Raw genomic sequence first — 20,324 nt, forward strand, 5'->3', positions numbered from 1 at the left:
AAATTCAAAAGGGGGCTAACAATTCTGACTTCAACTGTACATTCATTCATCATATTAAGCAAATGATCCTTAATTTCATGCGTCTTTGTGAAAAATAATTTAGAATTCTTCTTTTTCTAAATAAAAACGTAATATAAACAAATCAAACATTATTAATCCATTTTAATACCAGATTTATCTGTATTTATGTTTTTTTGCAGCTTTTTTAATTTATGTTTTATATTATGCAGCTCATATTTTACATTTTTATAAATAAAAGATATAAAGATCATTTATATTAATTATTTATAATTTAATTTTTAGCCATTCAGCCATAAATGGTAATATAATATAATATAATATAATATAATATAATATAATATAATATAATATAATATAATAGAATAGAATAGAATAGAATAGAATAGAATATAGGGGCAACGCAGTGGCGCAGTAGGTAGTGCTGTCGCCTCACAGCAAGAAGGTCGCTGGTTCGAGCCTCGGCTGGGTCAGTTGGCGTTACTGAGTGTGGGTTTCCTCCAGGTGCTCCGATTTCCCCCACAGTCCAAAGACATGTGGTACAGGTGAACTGGGTAGGCTAAAATTGTCCATAGTGTATGTATGAGTGCGAATGAGTTTGTATGGGTTTCAAAGTGATGGGTTGCTGCTGGAAGGGCATCCACTGTGTAAAACAAATGCTTGATAAGTTGGCGGTTGATTCTGCTGTGGCGACCCCGGATTAATAATGGGACTAAGCTGAAACGAAAATGAATGAATTAAAAAAAATATAATATAATAAAATAAATATATAATATAATATAATATAATATAATATAATATAATATAACATAATAGAGAGCTGTAGAAGGCTACCATTTACCAAAGCTGTAAATATGATGTTGCAATGATCACACTTTACATAAGGTTTTATTAATTAATCTATTTACATTATTTAAGAATCAACTATACTTGTACAACAATTGTTATTATAGTTAATGTTAGTTAATACATTTACTAATGCAATAATAATAAAAAGTTGTGCTTGATAACATTAGTTAATGGATTGTGAGTAAACATGACTTACAATGGATGACATTATTTTCATTAACTTCCATTTACAAATATGATTAAATAGTGTATTAAATTAATTATCTCTTTTGGTGAACCTTGCGACTCAAACCCGAGCACTGTACAAAAAAAGCTACAGAGAAACTGACAAAAGCGGAAACGTTGTCCACATGGAGATAGATAGGCAAAGCAAAGGTATTTGACTGCAACTCATATACACTGTAAATTTGTTTTGTGGTATTTTTTGAATGATGTGCAAAGAACTGCTCAAAATAGTCTTTTATTAGTCATTAATATGTCCCTGTAAATGTAAAATAAATATAGAACATGTCATACTTTTTCTCCGAAAATTAATTTCCGAAGGTGCTGTTGACTTGAAATTTTCACCAGATGTCAGTAACAACCAAAGTGATTCACACAAAAAAAGAAAACAAAACTAATTAGTTTAGAAATCAAGTTATGGGTATTGATGCAGAGAAAAAGTATTGAACACATAAGGAAAGGAAAATGTGAAAAGTCATGGAAAGACCAGACAGCAGCTGAAATCCCTCAGTAAGAAAGCAACCCTGCCATTTGTCAGTGTAAATGAATATTAGCTGCTTCAGTCTCAACACCTACATTATTAGATGATGAAGATGAACCAAGTTGGATATTTCAGCAAGATAATGACCAAAACACTGCCAAGGAAACTCTTAAATGGTTTCAAAAAAGGAGATAAGCTGCTAGATTGCTCCAGCTAATCACCTGACTTAAATCCAATAGAAAATAAGGACTAAAGAGCAGATTTCTCCCACAAGACCCACAGATTTGTCAAGATTTTTAGAATTTGTTGACACCCAAGCAATGTATGCGACTCCATTCTTCATATAAGAGGTGTCTTAAAGCTGTCAAAAAAAGTCTTTTATACAATGTGTTAAATACATTTCAGTATTTGGTACCTTCACCTTTTGTCATTCCATTGTTATTACAAGTAACAACATCGTTTTGTTTGTTAGTATGTTTGGATTGTTTGCATTTTTACCAAAATCTAGCTCAATTTCATGTCAACAGCTCCTTTAGAAATATATTTACCAAGAGAAATCATGATGTGTTTAACACTTGGGTACAATGGGTAAAATTGTTGTAGTTAGTTTAAAAATGAACAAAAGTTGTTAGTGTAATTCTGCCCTGTAGCATTCACTTTACCTAGAAACTGCAGTAAAACATATGTTGAAGTACGTTTTTGCAGAATTCACATAATTCCAATGAGCCTGATCTGCTCTTATGTCACCATCAGTGTCACAATATATAATGATTAAGGTACTGTGACCAAATGGGCAGAACATCAAGACCTCTGGAGCTATAGGGATGTGAAAAATTCCATTTTTAATTAATGTAGTGATAATTGGATTTATCACAGGGAGCTGACTGAGACCAGCTTGAATTTCTTTAATGCTACTCATATGTGTACTACATGTGTACTTTTCTAATAGTATTGAAATAAGTTCAAATTTAGCTGTAGCACCTACCTGCTAAACAGTATGAGATTTTGGACACATCATCAGTCCCACTATGAATTTTAGTCAATATTAGTATTTATAGAGGACAAAAACAGGAATTATAAAGCTAATGCATCTGCATAATTAATAGTCATTTATGATTTTTTCAAGGCTCTGTATCGCTCACTTGGCACAGGGCTTGAGACAGCTCAATATCTGACTAAACTGCAGAAAATATTTAATCAGTCACAAAAGTATTTATGGTTCAATACAAGGAGAAATAGAACTGCTGTGCCTTTCACTTTTCTAAATTTTGCTCAATGCTCAGAGTAATTTGGAGAATCCAAGCATTTCATTATCCGTTTCCATTAACCATAATTTTCTAATTAGCTCATTTTGCAATGTTTTCAGGTGCACACTGCAGTTTTTTTTCTTCTTAAGTGCATGGTTTATTGAAATAACAGGATATTAGGCTCTGGTTTAAGTCTGTGATGTTTGTGTGTTATGTAGAGGGGACCAAATGGGGACAAGTTTTGACCTTTGTTGGTCCCCATAAGGAAATGACACATAATTTATGTTTCGCAGCTCCGGTGCCCAAAAAAAAAAAAAAAAAAAAAAAAAAGTTAAACAACGACCATTAAATTTAAGAAATAAGATAACAGACGTTAAATTACAGAAATTTACCAGAAATTAAAATTAAAGGAAATTTCTGTAATTTAGAGTCTGTTGTGTTATGGTAAATTTCTGTAATTTAACTGCCGTTATTTAAAAATTTTTATGTTACGTTTTTAAAATACCAACAGTTTTACAGTGTATGACAGCACAGGCCCATTGGTAAAATATGCCCAGGGATACATTTCTGAGAACCGGGATACATTTCTGAGTACTGTGATAGACCTAGTCTATGAACGCCCTAGTTCAGCCACGAGTTATGTCATTGTTTGGGAAACAAACCTCAGCTTCTTTCACTTTAAGCTTTCCGGTGGATTTACGAGAAATGGAACGTATAAGAAAGCATGCCCCAGTAACGTATTTGAGCTTGTTAAAAATGTACACGATGCCCTTTAGTGGATTTGTGAAAACAAAAACTGCAAAAACACATAGTCTAGGGTACATATTTCTCAGTTCTCAAAAATGTAGCCCTGGGCACATATTTTCAATGAGGCTGGGTTGATATATGAAATTGGGTAATGACATGGGTGTGACCCAGTTGTGCTCTATTGAGCTGGTTTACAAGGACATGCCTGGTGTCTATGTTAATCCAAACACTTTAAATGCATTCTTAATGGGGTGTTTGGACATTAAAAATGTACTACAGGTTTCCTTTAAGGATTGTGTTTAGTGTAAGGGTAAGGCCATATAATAAGCGGGTTTTACAGTATAAAATACATTACACCTATGAAGAGTCCGCTTAAACCACAAGTGTGTGTGTGTGTGTGTGCTTGTAATTAGCCTCTCAATCATCTCTCCAGCATAAATGATTACGGTTGTCCCGCTGACTGTCTGGCCACTCACACACTCTGCCAGGATCCGCATTGCGTTGCCCTTCTCCTCTAAGAGATAAAAAAGAGCACATATCAGCAATCTGCGCCTGTCGTTGTTCTTTTCCAGACACATAGACACACACCCAAGACGTTCAGCCACACATTACGAGAAACAGAGGAATAACACTTTGACTCGAGAACAAAGAAACCATCCTGAGCACAAATAAAACCCCTCCCTTACATAGCCTTATTTTAATGTCCAATTTTTTAAATGTGTTTGATTATATTTTGTGAACTGTTTGAGTGGCTAAGAAGTGTTTTTCATTTAATTAAAACAGCGATCTCTAGGAATATTTCATTTTTTCTTAAAGGCTTAGTTTAGGTATACTAAAATGAACATTCTGTCACCATTCATTCACCTTCGTGTCTTTACAAACCCTTAAGACTTTTATTAATTTTCAGAACACAGATGAAGATATTTAATCACATCTGAGAGATTTCAGTCATTCCACTGAAGGTCAGATCTCACTCAAATCTGATGTTTTAACACGTTCATAAAAAGATCAGAAAATAAGCCCACATGAATCAAGTGGTTTAATCAAAGTCCTCTGAAGAGACGTGATTGCTTTATATGGTTAAAAGATTTAATTTCGGCTTTTACTCACATGCCTAGCTATGGAAAAATGACTAGACCACTGGAAAATTCTTAGCTTCTCTACCATTTATAATTTGTAGTTTTATTTTTTTTTAATTCTTTTTCTTTCAGTTTAGTCTCTGACTAAATGGATGCCCTTCCAGCTGCAACCCAGCAATGGGAAACACCCATACACATTCATTCACACGCATACACCATGACCTATTTAGCTTATTCACCTATACAACATGTCTTTGGACTGTAGGGGAAACCGGAGCATCCAGAGGAAACCCACGCCAACATGGGGAGAACATGCAAACTCCACACAAAAATGCCAATTGGCCTAGCTGGGGCTCGAACCAGCAACCTCTTCGCTGTGAGGCAATCATGCTACCCACTGTGCCACCATGACGCCCACACTCAGGCCAATTTAGCTTCTTCAGTTCAACTATAGCGCATGTCTTTGGACTGTGAGGGAAACTCGAGCACCTGGAGGAAGCCCATGCGAAGACATGGAAAACATGCAAACACAATCAAACGTCACCCTGCCAATCAAAATATGTAACCACTCTAAGAATCACTGTAAGTTTGAACATGCAAAATTCTGTTGAACGGCGCTGCGAAATGAACGGGATAAAACTAGATGATTAGTCATTTTTAAAGTAAACGATTGTACCATATTTTCAATTTCTGAAAAGAGAGGTCACATTTTGATTTACGTGTGTCATCGATTACGTGTGTCAGAGCTCACCAAGCTTGAACTTTGCAATGCAGCGACATGTGAAACTTGTCGCACAAGCTTACATTTTCAGTCTACCACATTCACATGCGTATAAATGGAAGTCTTTGGGGAAAAAATGCATTGTGTTACATGATATCATCCTCTGAATAATGCTTCAACCATTTGCACTGGTCTTCTGGAGTAATTCTTGAATCTTGTCCCAAAAGGACAGCCATCTCTTTGTTTACAAGTTCAAGTTGTTGCATTTGAATGCAACACAGGCTCATTCTGAAAACGTACCCCTATATACATTTCTGGAGAAAGCAAAATATGAAGCCAGAAGTACGTATGGCTGCATTTCGTCTTTAAAATGAACACTACGGGGTGGTATGATGCCATTCCTTATCGCGCTTACCAGCTGATCGCTTACCTCTGTGTGAATGGCTTTTCTGCTGTTACAAGTTTGTTCAGTAGCTCATCACGTAAGTGATGCAGAGCGGAGTTGACTGTGACAACGGGGTTTGAGTCAAGAACTCACAGAAAGTTTGTAAGACAAAAACAAAAGCCAAAAAATAAAACAAACAAATTAATAACAGGGTAAGAATGTGGTAAAATCTGAAAATGTGGTAAAAATCAGAAGGGTACTTTTCTTTTTCTGGATTGCTTTTCAAAACACTGTCGGTTGGGTTTAGGGAAGGGGGTGGGTGGGGCTATCAGTTGGTTGGTCTGTCGGTCAGTCAGTCAGGCATTCAGTCAGTCGACAGTGGCCTCTGGTGGACTTACACAAGAACAGAAGGCGCAAATGGCACTCACAAGTAATTTGACATCTCAAAAAGCATACACAGCGGTTTCTGGTGCATTCTTAAAAACAAAAACTGCAAAAAAATTTTTTAAAAGTAACTCTTGGGACGTATTTGGTGCACTCCCGAAATGTATATAGGTGTACTGTACGTGATCAGAATAAACCTGGGTTATTTTAATGACAAAGGCGGGAATTCATGAGGTCAAACAGAACTGACTGTACCTCATGTTTGTTTTATACAGATTACAAAACCAGAGAACATTTACTTTTAGGTATACTTGGTTAGTTTAAAAGAAGAGATTTCAAGCTTTATGTAGATATATTTCTCATGTCTGTGAGGCAAGTAGATGAGATTCCAGGGAGTTTGCCGAAACCAAATGGTTCATATCAATGAAGCTGCAAAAACCGTCACAAAAACACATCTGTACTGAGCCCCTCCTCTGGACAATCGTTAGCTTATAGCGATTGATGATTGGCTCCTTTTCTAGAAGGCCGGGCTTCCATTGCTAGAGCGGCCATATTGACATTAACATTTTTCGACGCTCAAAACTATACTAGTGATATGTCTTCTGTATTTTACAGTCCTTGTTAATACAAAAGCAACTACTGTAATGAAATGATGAAAGTATGACCTCAATCCCCATAAATATTTCACAATTAAATAGCTTTGTCATGGAGTTCTGTGCATAATCCTGTCTCCTCTTTCCCCAAACGCTTTGTTTGCCTCCGGTGTTTTGACTCGTTATCTTTTGATTAATCTGTTTAATTGTTTGTTTCCCTTTTCAGTACGACCCTGATTGGTTGTGTAACTTCTTTGTTTGTTTGTTTGTTTATTCAGCTCCAACATCAGTGTGTGTTTGGCGAATTCACAATGCGCTTCATGAATATTTATTGCGTGCAGCCTGGTGGTATTCAGATTCTGGAGATTATATGCTCGCTTTGTGTATGTGGGGAAGCAGGAGCGAGATTCATTGACTCGTTAGCATCACTTAGTTATGACCTGCTTGCCAGTTCTAAAAGCATTGATTTTTTTTATTGGTTGATGAATATTCTGATACAAATATTTTTTTCAAGTAACACAATGTAATAATAATGTAGACCGAATAATATATTTTAGATTGTATTACAACAAAAAATAACAAACATTAAAAGTGTTGTGTAGAAATCATGAGGAATAATAATTGTAACAATAGCAACAATTATTATTACAATTCTTATTAATTTTTCATTTACTTTTAATTTGACCATTGTATTACTTTCATGATTAAAAGTCATTCTACCCCCTTTTCATTCATCCATTGCTCAGTGAGCGCTCTTTAGGATGAGTCGTTAAACCAAGAATGTCCTTTAGAAAAGAGTAGGGGTTTAACTCCGGCATCCTGGCCAAATTTGCCCATTGGCCTCTGTTCATCATAATGGAGTCTCCTCTCCACTAATCAGCTGGTCTGTGGTGTGTGGTCTGGTGCAATATGGCTGCCGTCGAATCATCCAGGTGGATGGTGTGCACTGGTGTTTGATGAGGAGATTCCCCCCCCCTAAAAAATGTGTAAAGCAATTTGAGTGTCCAGAAAATTGCTAAATGTAAGGAATTATTATTATTATTATTATTAAATTACTCATTTTTTTTCAGTTTTACTCATTTCTAGTATTGTCTTTTTTGTTTTTATAATTATATCATGAGTACTATCTATTTGCCTATATTAATTTCCAAATTTTCTTAGACTTTCATCCTCAACTGTATACTATAAAACATGTTAGATTCTGATCTCACCGACTACCTCTTTATAAATGTCACAAAACAATCTATTCTCAACTAAACTCCCGATTGAAGTAACGCAAAATGGTTTCCTCATCCATGCTTAGGGTACTTGTGAAATCAAAATGTACATAGTTTATTGTCCTAGCCCACATTGTTATTCTTAAGGTGAACAATTAATCCACGCTAGTTTAAAAAAACGTTACTTTGGCAATTGTCAAAAAAATCTGACCATTTGCTTTGACATTCGGCAACCTAGGCTCATTCTGAAAATGTACCCCTATATACATTTCTGGAGAGCGCCAAATATGTTCCATGAGGTACGTTTATTTAGCAGTTTTTGTTTTTACGAATCTATTAGAGGCTGGTGTTTACGCTTTTAAGATCTCAGATTATTCTCACAAGTGCCATTGGCCCCTGCTTTTCTCACGTAATCCCACCTGTCGACTGGCTGACTTATCGACTGACCCACACGCCTCCTTCCCTAAACCCAATCAATAGTGTTTTCAAAAGCACCAATTGACCCGCCCTCCCACTTTCGTAAACTCAACTGACAGTTTTAAAAAGCAATCCAGTTGCAATGAAGCTGCAAAAAGCGTCATAAAAACACATGTCTGCACTGAGCCCTTTCCACGAAGAATCGTTAGCTTATAGCGGGCCATGAATGGCTCCTTTACTAGAAGGCGGGGCTTCCATTTCTAGAGCGGCCATATCGACCTTTTTAATGTTTAAAACTATACTATTGACTCGTCTTGTGTATTTTACAGTCTTTGTTAATACAAAAGCAGCTACTGTAATGAAATGATTAAAGTATGACCTCAATCCCCAGCAATATTTGAGAGTAAAATAGCTTTGTCATGGAGTTCTGCGCATAATCCTGTCACAAAAAATCCAGAAAAAGAAAAGCCCTAGCCTGATTTTTACCACGTTTTTGGATTTTACCACATTCTCACCCAGTTATTTAATTGTTTATTTTATTTTTCGGCTTCTGTTTTTGTCTTATGCCGAGTTCAGACAGCATGATTTTCAAAGTAATCGTGTCACAGATGTTTTCACACTGCATGGCTATCTGGGCTAGCATTTTGTCGCTGCTTTGTTTACACTGCAAGATGGATCGGCGACAGGGGGTTTTACACCATATGACTTTACAATAGGAAGAATTGTCGACAACTTTGTTCAAACTACATCTCACTACCAAAAACACGTAGTATATCTTTTGTTATCAACTACATAATAAGAAAGAAACCTTTAATAGGGTAGAAAATGTACATATTTGCTCACCTGGGTTTGAAGGGAACTAGCAATTTCTCCTCAACTTTTTTCTTTTTTGACTCGATTGAGGTATTGCTCACATGACACGTCAAACAGTCATAGTGCTCCAGCCAAATTTACACTAGCTTTTCCTCAATTTCTTGGGTCTAAATAAACTGAAAATGAGCCGAAATGCAGCCATACGTATTTCTGGCTACATAACTTGCTTAATTATAAGTCTACGTTTTCAGAATGAGCCTGTTGGCATTCAGAGTGGCAATCGTTCAATGTTGATGTCAATTTGACGACTACAGCCACAACATTCTTAACCACACCCCTTTTACCATTATGATGGAATGAGGCACAAAAGAAAGCCCCGCCCCTACTCAATATTCCATTTCAGTACATCGACATACTGAAATAAAAGTTTCAGCGACTTCCAATTAACACAGACTTTAACCAACTTATTTCAACCTGCCCTCAGATCAGAGTCAAATCCTTCTATCATCATCGGCCTTCGGTATAATGCGGCACGATAACCGCTGACACTTTTCATTACAGCAGACTAATCACCTCAGAGCTTTTGTTGTCTGGAAGAGGAATCTCTCTCTCTCTCTCTTTCTCTCCGAAATGATCTTTAACTCACAATCTATCCCATATTGTCTCATCTGCTCCATTTCACACTCCCAGACACCCGTCCAAACCCTGAGATCAATCACAAGGTGTTATGACTGTTCTAGCGTTCCTGTGCCAGACATTGCTGTGTGTGTGTGGGGTGGGGGGGAGAAAGAAAGAGAGAGAGAAAGACAGAACAGCTGATATCCAACGGATGAAACGCAGGAGAGGAGGAGAAGAAACGGAGAGGGGGGTTGGTTAGAGGAAGCGGAGCGAGACGCTGAAGCAGGGACACTGACGACAGCCTCTGTTTAGGTGACACTGATTTATGATGTTCAGGAGGAACAGACATGGTTTATGTCGGACCGAGAGAAGCCGAAACCGCACCTATATCCTGGCAATCGCCACCGGTGTCACCGCATCAGAAGAAGTCAAACAGCGATGGAGGAAACTAGTTTAGCGCACGGCTTCCAGAAAGCCAACATCTATAGCGGGATTTCACGATGACTCTAATGTAGAAGTCTATAATGTGCGCCGTAAATTACGAAGACTTGCACGTTCGGCTGTTTTAGTGTTGCTTTTCCCTGCATGCCTTGCTAAATCTGCCTTTTTTTTGTCTGCTGGTTCCCTCTGCACTCTTCTTGGGAAGGAGGTAAAACTGGGACACCGGAGGAAGAGAAAGGAGCAGCGTTTCTATATGTCTTGCAATCCGCAACGCCTTTGTCGTACACACATTTCTCACACGTTACATGCGTGTCGCTCGAATCCATACGGATGCCTTCTGTGTTTTGTGTGGTTTTGCTGGAAATGAGGACAGCTGGAGAGAGAGAGAGAGAGATAGAGATAAAGAGGGAGAGAGGGCAGAGACAGTTTGCTGGCAGTGCATGTCAGGTTCATTCGGTTCATGTGTAGTTTCCTCTGTCTGCCACCAGGGGGCCGGACAGAACCCACTGCGCACTCCTTTTTTGCCGCTCAAGCTTTAACTTCTGTCCTCATTAGTGTGCTTCTGTGAACTCCTGAGGCTTGAAATGAGCTTGATGTGCTGAATCTTGTTTCCGTTTGTCACAGGTCAAAGCCGCGTGCAGGAGAGCCAAAGACGTCATCGGGTTTGGAGAAGAAACAAGCATCGTGAGAGGGAAGCATTTGTACGGTAAGGAGAGATGGTGAAGACGTGTCGTCATAAACAAGTGACGCTTTAATTGATATGGAATCCAAATTTTCAATGTTTATTTTGCTAGCGCACATCGTTGGTCTTCAGGTGAGCTATTTATCTTTGTGAGTTAATCCACATGCACATATGAAAATGTTTGATTTAGTGACCATCGTTAATCAAAAGCTTAACACTTGAATTAGCAGTTCGTCTCTGATGATGTATGTTTGATATCTTGGGCGAAACATGCTTCGTCACACCCCTTCAACCGTTAGTTTGCTGCAAGTGAAAGATAAATGTAGGAGCGCTAAAATGAAACCCTGCCCCTTACTCAGTATTTCGTTTCAGTTGGAAGTACATCATCACACAGACATAGAACTCTGCAGCAAATTATATATATATATATCCACTTTATATATTGATTTGGTAAGATTTAATAATATTTACTGCATTTGTTTGATCAGAAATTCTTTTAAAAAACAGTAATATTGTGAAAGATTTTTAAAATGGAATTTGATAAAAAGACAAAGCTAAAAAATGTTTCTTTTCGATTTTAATATGTTGTTTTGATGCTTATTAATATCAGTGTTCACAATTATTAGTGGTCAGAAATAATTGTTGTAGAAACATTTTACACTTCAAAATTGCAAGTAATTGATACTATATAAGAAATGGCAGATTAAAGATGGAAGAATAATATCTAAAAATTGTGTTAAATAATCTGTATTTTGATTAATTTTGCAGTGTGCTGTTAAAATAGATAAATTGATAACGTTATACAAAGACTTCAATAATTTAAATAGACAACATTTATATGCAACCCAGACTCATTCTGAAAACGTACAGTCTTATACATTTTTGTAGAGCGCCAAATACATCCTAGGAGGTACGTTTTTTTTGCATTTTTCATTTTCGCGAATGCACCAGAGGCGGCTGTGTATGCTTTTTGGCATCTCAAATTTCTCTCGTGAGTGCTATTCACGCCTGCTGTACTTGTGTAAATCCACCAGAGGCTGCTGTGGACTGACCGACTGACCAATCAACTGACCCCCCTCCCCCTTCCCTAAATCCATCCGAAAAAAAAGCAATGCAGAAAAAGAACAGCCCTCACCTAATTTTCACTATATTCTCACCATGTTATTTACTTGTTTACTTCTTATTTTGGCTTTTGTTTTTGTTTTACCTGCTTTTTAGAACTGTTCCTCACTGGACTCAAACCCCGTTTTCTTGGTCAACTCCTCTCTGTGTCTTAAGTCCACCGATGTACATGGCGAACTAACTGGACAAACTGGTAACAGCGGAAAAGCGGTCTATACGGTGGTAAGCGGTTAGAAGGTAAGCAGGAAAAGGAACAGCGCCTTACAGCACCGTAGAGTTTGTTTGAAAGACAAAATGCAGCCATACGTACATCTGGCTAAATAATTTAAGATCTTCAGAAATATAAATAGGGCTACATTTTTAGAATAAGCTTGTGTTGTTTCTATGAATCACTAGTTATAGTACATATACATTTTTGGAACAAGTATTTATTTAAAATGAAATGCATATTACTAAGTATATATCAACAAATATATTACACAATTTGTAATAAACTGTATTTTTGATTTTCTCAAAACCAAGCAAGCCAGTGGTGACAGTGGAGAGGAACAAACTTACCAATTGACGAAAGTAAAAGAAAAAACCCTTGAGAGAAACCAGACTCAGTTGGTCACCACTATTTCTCCTCTGGACAAACTTCGTGTGAAAAATCAAATGATCAAACCTGTCTCAAGAACTTAATTGTTATGTATATGTAATTGTGACTAAAATATACAGATATTCGTTGTTGTCTTTGAACTAACCTTTAAGTAATGAAATGTCGAGCCAGAAGTGTGAGTTTCATCCAGATCAGTCCAAATCGATGTATGTCTGTGTCCCTGAGACCCTTAACCTGTGATGTCTTCCAAGGTCACAGGTGAGGTCCTTGGGAACACGGCTGTATATGATGACGTCAGTGCGATATAAACACATGTCGCATGATCCATCTGCGACTGGACAACCTAGTGGGCATCTTGAAAGCAAAACGACATTGAAAAACCACAAATAAATAACTAAACTAAAATAAAAATTGTTTAGATGTTGACTTGTCTAAACCATTGGTCCTCAACCATCGGAACCGGTTCGAGGATCAATTGGTACGGGGAAGAAGAAATCATTAATTATTTCTGTTTTATTTAATATCGGAGTCTGAACGATCTTTTATTTTGAAAAGTCTTTTATTTTGAAAAATGACCGTATTCTCTCAGTTACAAATTTTAACCCACAAGCAGCAAAATGAGTAAGAAACAGACGTATTTGGAAAGTTTCTTTGCTCAGGGGATAAGTCCTATTGAAAGACTCACAAACTGCCAAAGAATGAATCCACAACCTACTTATTAACAAATCAGGTGAATCCACCATGACAGTGCAAGAAGATCAACTGATGAGACGACGACGACCTTTTAGGGGCTGTTCATATATCATGTCTTTTCACGAGTTCGGGCAAGTTCATTATTTCCAATGGAGGTGCTCGAACAAGCGCCGTGATTAGCTCGCGCTTTCCAGATGCACCCAGTGAATGAATGCTACGAGCGGACCATGAGTCACGTGACAAGAACTTACCATCCAGCTTGTTAGGAATATACACATTTCGGAAGATTAATTATCTCAGACAAACATCGAACACCCACATTTTCTCCATAAGTAAAACTGCCAGCTTGTCATCCTCTGAGCAAACAGTTGATGGTCGCCTTGCAACCTACAAACCCCTTTACCCCCACCCCCGAACAGTGGTAATATTGTTAACCGTTGACCGGTCCGCGATGATAAAAACAACCCAGGTTCATTCTGAAATGTAGTCTTGTGGATGTTTCTGGAGACCAAGAAATGCGTCCCAGGAGGTACGTAATTTTGCAGTTTTTGTTTTCGCGAATCTGCAAGAGGCCGCTGTGTGCACTTTTTCACATTTCAAATGTCTCTTGTGAGTGCCATTAGCACCCGCTCTATTCTCACGTGAACCCACCAGAGGCCGCTGTTGACCCACTGAATGATTGACTGGGTGACTGGCCTATCGACCGACCCTGCTTCCTTCTTCCCTAAACCCAACCAATTTTATTGATTGACCCGCCCGCCTGCTTACTTCCCTAAACCCAACCGATGGTTTACAAAAGCTGTCCAGAAAAAGAAAAGCCCTCGTCTGATTTTTAACACCTTTTTTTGATTTTACCACATCCTCACCCTGTTGTTCACTAGTTCATTTTATTTTTTGGATTTTGTTCTTGTCTTACTTGATTTTTGGAACCGCTTTTCCCCAGACTCAAACACGGTCATCGTGGTCAACTTCTCTCTGCGTCTCAAGTCCGTCGATAAACAAACTGGTTGGGGCAGGAAAGCCCTCCACACGAAGGTAAAGCCTGATTTATACTTCTGCGTCAGGTGACCGTCGTAACTCAAGGCGCATGCAACGCGCGTGGCTGTGCATTTATACTTCTGCGCACTGTCTCTGTCGGTCTGCATTAACACTTCCGAAACGCTAGTTGGCAGTGAGGTGTAAATGTTCCTCTGTGTCAAGTTTCTTCACTGCTTTCTTGGTTTTCTCATTTTGAGGCAGGAACTGGCGGACGTGCAACAACTTTAACTATGCGGTAAACACAAAACAAATCTTTACATCCGGAGCTCCTTCACGGGACTCCACACTTGAAAACAATCGCTCGCGATATTCGCGCGGCTCTCGGTCCCGCCCAGACTCGTCAGCGATACCAATCCGACCAATCACAGAGCTTACGCTACGCGTCGTTGCGACGTGTAGTTAAATTTTTTGAGAGGTGCACGTCAGTGACGGCGAGGGCCACGGCGAAGGGCTATGTAGCATAAGCCGTAGCATAAGCCGGTGTTTGACGCAGAAGTATAAATCAGCCTTAAGTGGTCAGCCGGTAAGCGCCAAAAGGAACCCATCATACCACCCAGTAGCGGTCGCCTATAAAATTAAATGTAGCCATATGTACGGTCTCCAAAAATGTCCACAGGACTACGTTTTCAGAATGAGCCTGTGTTGGATAAAAAGGTTGAGGACCACTGGTCTAAACATTAAAAAACACGTCAAACGTTGATTGCATGACTGTCCTCTAAACGTTTTATTGACTTTTTTTTCACACCAACCTTAGATGCCAATTTGATGTCGTTTTGACATCAAGATAGTTCACAGGGAAAGTATTTGAAATTATTTTTGTCGCTTGTTCAAACCACTTATTTAAAATGAGCTGAATCAACACAATTGTTGAGGTTTTGGGGACAACTTAATTGTGTTAAGTAATGTTTAATCCCCTCAAATTTATAAAAACAATTAAGATAACTTAATTAATTTGGGATGGGACAACATGAAGGAATTGTGTGGAACCCAGCATTTTTTTATGAGTGTAAATATGTTATAATCTTTCAGATGAATAAACGTCTAAAGTTACAATAATTTTTGTGTCGTTATTTTGGTGGTCAAAAAAACATCAATGTGTGGATGGCAAATGGAAGTCAAGATTTTGACGTGAACTTGATTAGCATTTTTTGACATCAATGTCAATTTGATGTCGAGGTGCCTAATGGATACTCTGATTTTACCATGGTTTTCAGGATCTCACACAATATCTGTATATCTGTATTGGCCAATAAGGAGTCTGGTTGGTCTTTCCACTATACATGTGTCGTGACTGACATTAACATGAGTGACTGTTGGCTTCCAGACATCGGTGAGATCAGCTTCAGACGCTTACGCAGCTGTCGGGGACGGAATCCATTGGCTGACTTTGTGCCCTGACCACTCAGAGCGACCAATCCAAAGCCAGCCTGGGTTCACGACCCCTATACATTTCTCCCGAGGCCTGGATGTGGATCTCCTCCATGAAAGCGTTTCACAGGCTAGCCTGCCATCTTGTGCTCATTATCGCCCAACACTGCGCTGATGGATGTTGCCCTGAAGCAGCTCTAAAACAGACCTGCCGCTTTTATCGTTTTGCTGCAGTGAAGATAATCGTATTTCACAAACAGAGAGACTGAGTGAACGTGAAGGGAACATGTCGAATTAGATTGAGTTGATACTGGATCTATCCACATAAAAAAGATAGTCCTCTATTAGTAAATACTGTGGTGTTTTTGAAGCATACTATAGTAAAGTGTATTATACTGTAGTATCAGTTAATAATACAGAAAACTGTAATAAATTATGTAATATACTTATACTTTACTATGGTAAACTGTGGTGTATAATTTATATAGTTGTAGAAAACTACAGTATCAGTGGGTAATATTAACATAGTAATCATAATACTATGACTGTTGTATTTCCATATAGCAACTACAGATACCACAGCAGATTGTTTTAAATACTTTACTATAGTATGGTTCAAAGACATTAGTATATGTACTATAGTATTTTTTTACATGGATGTAACACAAGTAGGCTTTGTGTTGGATGTAAATATTTAACATTTACTCTGTATTTATTAGTAAACTGAAATACATCATATAATGTGTAGAGGGTATTTCATGTGTGTTGTGAGTTTACTTATGTGTTCTTTATGATCTCACTGTACTATTATATATATTTATATCCAATACATTCATTGAAGACCCGTTCACATCATGACTAGTAACTGTACTACCAATAATAATAATAAATATATAAAGATCTAAAAAGGGTGCATTCACACTTGTCAAGTTTGGCTTTATTATGAATTCCAGTGTGTTTTTTTCTATTATGGTTTATTTAAAGAGGCATCGTCAAATAATGAGATCAGTACATGGAAACTGTGCCCAGTGAGCCTCAGACACCCTTGTTTCCTCGACCTCATGTAATTTCAGCAAATATAAACCCAACTTGAATCCACGAGAGGCCGCTGTATGCACTTTTTCGTATCTCAAATGTCTCTTGCGAGTGTCGTTTGCACCTGCGCTGTTCTCGCGTAAACCCACCAGAGGCCGATGTCGAATGACCGTCTGTCTGACTGATTGAATGATTGCCAGTGCGACTGGCCAATCAACTGACCCACCCTACTTCTTCCCTAAACCCAACCAATTTTATCGATTGACCCGCCCACCTGCTTACCTTTTTTAAACCCAATAAACAATTTACAAAAGCCGTCCAGGAAAAGAAAAGCCCCCATCTGATTTTTACCACGTTTTGGGATTTTACCACATTCTCACCCTGTTATGAACTTGTTTACTTTATTTTTTGGATTCTGTTTTTGTCTTACCTGATTTCTGGAACCGCGCTCCCCAGACTCGAACCCAGTTGTCGTCGTCATGATCAACTCCTCTCTGCATCTTAAGTCCGCTGATGTACACAACAAGCTAACTGGACAAACTGGTTGCAGCGGGAAAGCTCTCCACACGGAGGTAAGCAGTCAGCCAGTAAGCGCGAAAAGGAACGGTGTCATACCGCCCCATGGCGTTCGCTTAAAAAAATTAAATGCAGACATAAGTACTCCCGGCTACATAATTCGCAGTCTCCAGAAACATCCATGGGACTACGTTTTCAGAATGAGCCTGTGTTGTATAAACCCCTGGTGAAATGGATGCCAATCAGAACGCAATGCAGACTGTTGCGTTACATACGTGGTACATCCTCAAAATTTGCATGTACTTTAGGTCAAGTTCTATGCTGTCCAGGCCTAACGAGCTGCCGCATAATCATGAGATCAGCAGTCAAAACTCAGACGGATGTGGTGCTCACAAAATTATTAATATACATGCCACAGTCTGTGTTTTGAGATTACAAAAAGGATCATTTTCCTTCCTTAATTGTAAGTGTTTTAATCAAAAGTTTATATTAAACCCTTATTTTGAAAATGGGAGAAACAATTACTAGGCAACAACTCAACCAGTTGTCACTTTAGAGCTCTTCAGAAAGCAAATGAGGTATATACAGAATCCCTTTCCCCATTTTGTATATACACTCACTGGCCAGTTTATTAGGTTTGCATTACTAGTACTGGGTTGTCTTCGTATGTTTCAAGGTACTAGAAATATTCCTCAGAGATTTTGAACTATATTGGCTTGATAGCATCACGCAGTTGCTGCAGAATTCTCAATGATGCGAATCTCTAGTTCCACCACATCCCAAAGGTGCTTTATTGGATTGAGATCTGGTGACTGTGGAGGCCATTTGAGTACAGTGGACTCATTGTCATGTTCAAGAAACCAGTCTAAGATGATTCAGGCTTTATGACATGGCGGGTTATCCTGCAAGAAGTAGCCATAAGAAGATGGGTACACTGAGGTCATAAAGGGAAGAACATGGTTAGCAATAAAACTCGTTAACATGATGCTAAATTGGTACTAATGGACCTAAAGTGTGCCAAGAAAACACCATTACACCACCACCACCAGCCTGAACCATTGATACAAGACAGGATGGATTCATACTTTCATATTGTTGATGCCATATTCCGACCCTACCATCTGAATGTCGCAGTAGAAATCGAGACTCATCAGACCAGGCAATGTTTTTCCAATCTTCTATTATCCAATTTTGGTGAGCCAGTGCAAATTGTAGTCTCAGTTTCCTGTTTTTAGCTGACAGGAGTGGCACCCGATGTGGTCTTCTGCTGCTGTAGCCCATCTGTCTCAAGGTTGGACATGTGCATTCAGAGATGCTCTTCTGCATACCTCGGTTGTAACGAGTGGTTATTTTGAGTTACAATTGTTTTACTATTGGCTGGAACCAGTCTGGCCATTCTCCTCTGACCTATGGCATCAACAAGGCATTTGTGCTCACAGAACTGCCGCTCACTGGATATTTTCTCTTTTTCAGACTATTCTCTGTAAACCCCAGAGATGGTTGTGTGTGAAAATTCCAGCAGATCAGCAGTTTCTAAAATACTCAGATCACCCCATCTGGTACTAAAAACCATGCCACATTCAAGATCCCTTTGTACTAGCTGATAAATGATAAAAACGCTGACAGCCAATCAGAATCCAGCCTGCTTTAAAGAGCTCAGGCATTTATGTGCATTTATAATAAACACAAAAATATAATCCCCTAGCATGATTGTCAAGGCTAAAATAGTTCACTTCTTGGTAAAAAAAAATGGGCTTTAGATGTTCTATTTATCAGACTTGAACTCAAAAAATCTGTTAAGAAACACGTGCAGCCGCCTGAAAATTCAAAGCTAACTTGTGGAGAGTTCTTGGCTATATTATATAATCTGCCTTACATTTTCTCCATACCATATGTCTTTTGTTTTCCCCAGAGCCTCAAGTCATGAAACCAAACAGTTCTGATTAAGCCGTACACAAAGCAGAGACTCTCTTCAAAAGAGTCCCCTGGATGTGAGCAGGCAAAGCGAAGCTGTCAAACTCTTTCCTGCTGCCGCTTTGAGACATCAGATGCGCAACATCAACTTTCACCATCTGTAGAGGCGGAGGATTCATTTAACAGCTAGACCAGAAATCTGTTTCCCAACAATGCAAAGGAGCTGATGAGACTGAGCACTGAAATCAGCAAGATGGCTCTTAAATGATCTGCTTCAGACAAAAGCATGCAGGGTGAACAGTTTTATCCAGACCATAATTTGATTCTGAAAGTCCTTCACCATTATCAAGCACAAACTGCTTTGAATATTAGCATATACTGTAAAAATATCCGTAAATTTGCAGTTTTTCATATTTTGTGATGCATGTTTTTTTATGTTGCAGCAAAGGCTTATTGTGAATACGTACCCTTGTATACATTTCTGTTGGGTGTGAATTTGTACGTAGCCAGAGCTATGTTTAGCTGCATTTCATCTTTAAAGCGAATGCTACGGAGCGGTATGACGCCACTGACGGCTTCTGATTTTTTTCACGCTACCGACTCACTGCTGACCTCCAAGTGGATAGCTTTTCCACTGTTATCAGTTTGCCCAATGGCTCATCCCATACGTTGGCGGACTTGAGACACGAAAGAAGTTGACTGCGACAACAGGGTTTGAGTCCTGTGAAAAATGGTTCCGGAAAGACAGTTAAACTCAAAGCAAAAATGCTAATTAACAAGTGTGAGAGCATAGTAAAATCTTTGAATGTGGTAAAAAAAAAGAGGTCTTTTCTTTTAATGTATTACTATTGAAAACACTGTTGGTTGGGTTTAAGGAAGGAAGTGGGTGGGTGTATCTGTCGGTCGCTCAGTCAATCGACAGCGGCCTTTGGTGGATTTACGTGAGAAGAGCAGGCGCGAATGGAACTCATTACATATTAGGAATCACTAATAAAATTAAACAACAACTGTCTATTTAGTTTCATTTCCAAAAGTTCATATCATACAAAATCAGCAGAAGCTTATAAAAACACACATCTGGTCCGAACCCCTGGAGAATAATCAGGGGATTGATACAATATACAAG

The 20,324-nt window shown here is 38.5% G+C and overlaps 1 long non-coding RNA gene and 1 other non-coding gene across 3 annotated transcripts in view; both read left to right on the forward strand.

Annotated features, from left to right (window-relative positions):
* The window catches only part of LOC103909205 (uncharacterized), a 62,685-nt gene extending 49,834 nt beyond the window's left edge, over window positions 1–12,851 (forward strand). The window contains exons 6-8 of one of the 2 annotated variants that reach the window (XR_012394914.1): window positions 10,857–10,938; window positions 12,133–12,273; window positions 12,559–12,851. This is a non-coding gene — a long non-coding RNA (uncharacterized lncRNA). Of the gene's footprint in view, window positions 1–10,856; window positions 12,015–12,132; window positions 12,274–12,558 lie in introns of those variants that run through there. The other variant, XR_658964.5, reaches the window with a different exon arrangement.
* On the forward strand, window positions 12,824–12,930 carry mir125a-2 (microRNA 125a-2). The gene has a single exon (NR_030066.1). It is a non-coding gene; the product is annotated as a microRNA 125a-2 (primary transcript).
* The last annotated feature ends 7,394 nt before the right edge of the window (window positions 12,931–20,324 follow it).

The sequence above is a fragment of the Danio rerio genome, chromosome 19, assembly GCF_049306965.1.
Source record: "Danio rerio strain Tuebingen ecotype United States chromosome 19, GRCz12tu, whole genome shotgun sequence".
NCBI lineage: Eukaryota > Metazoa > Chordata > Actinopteri > Cypriniformes > Danionidae > Danio > Danio rerio.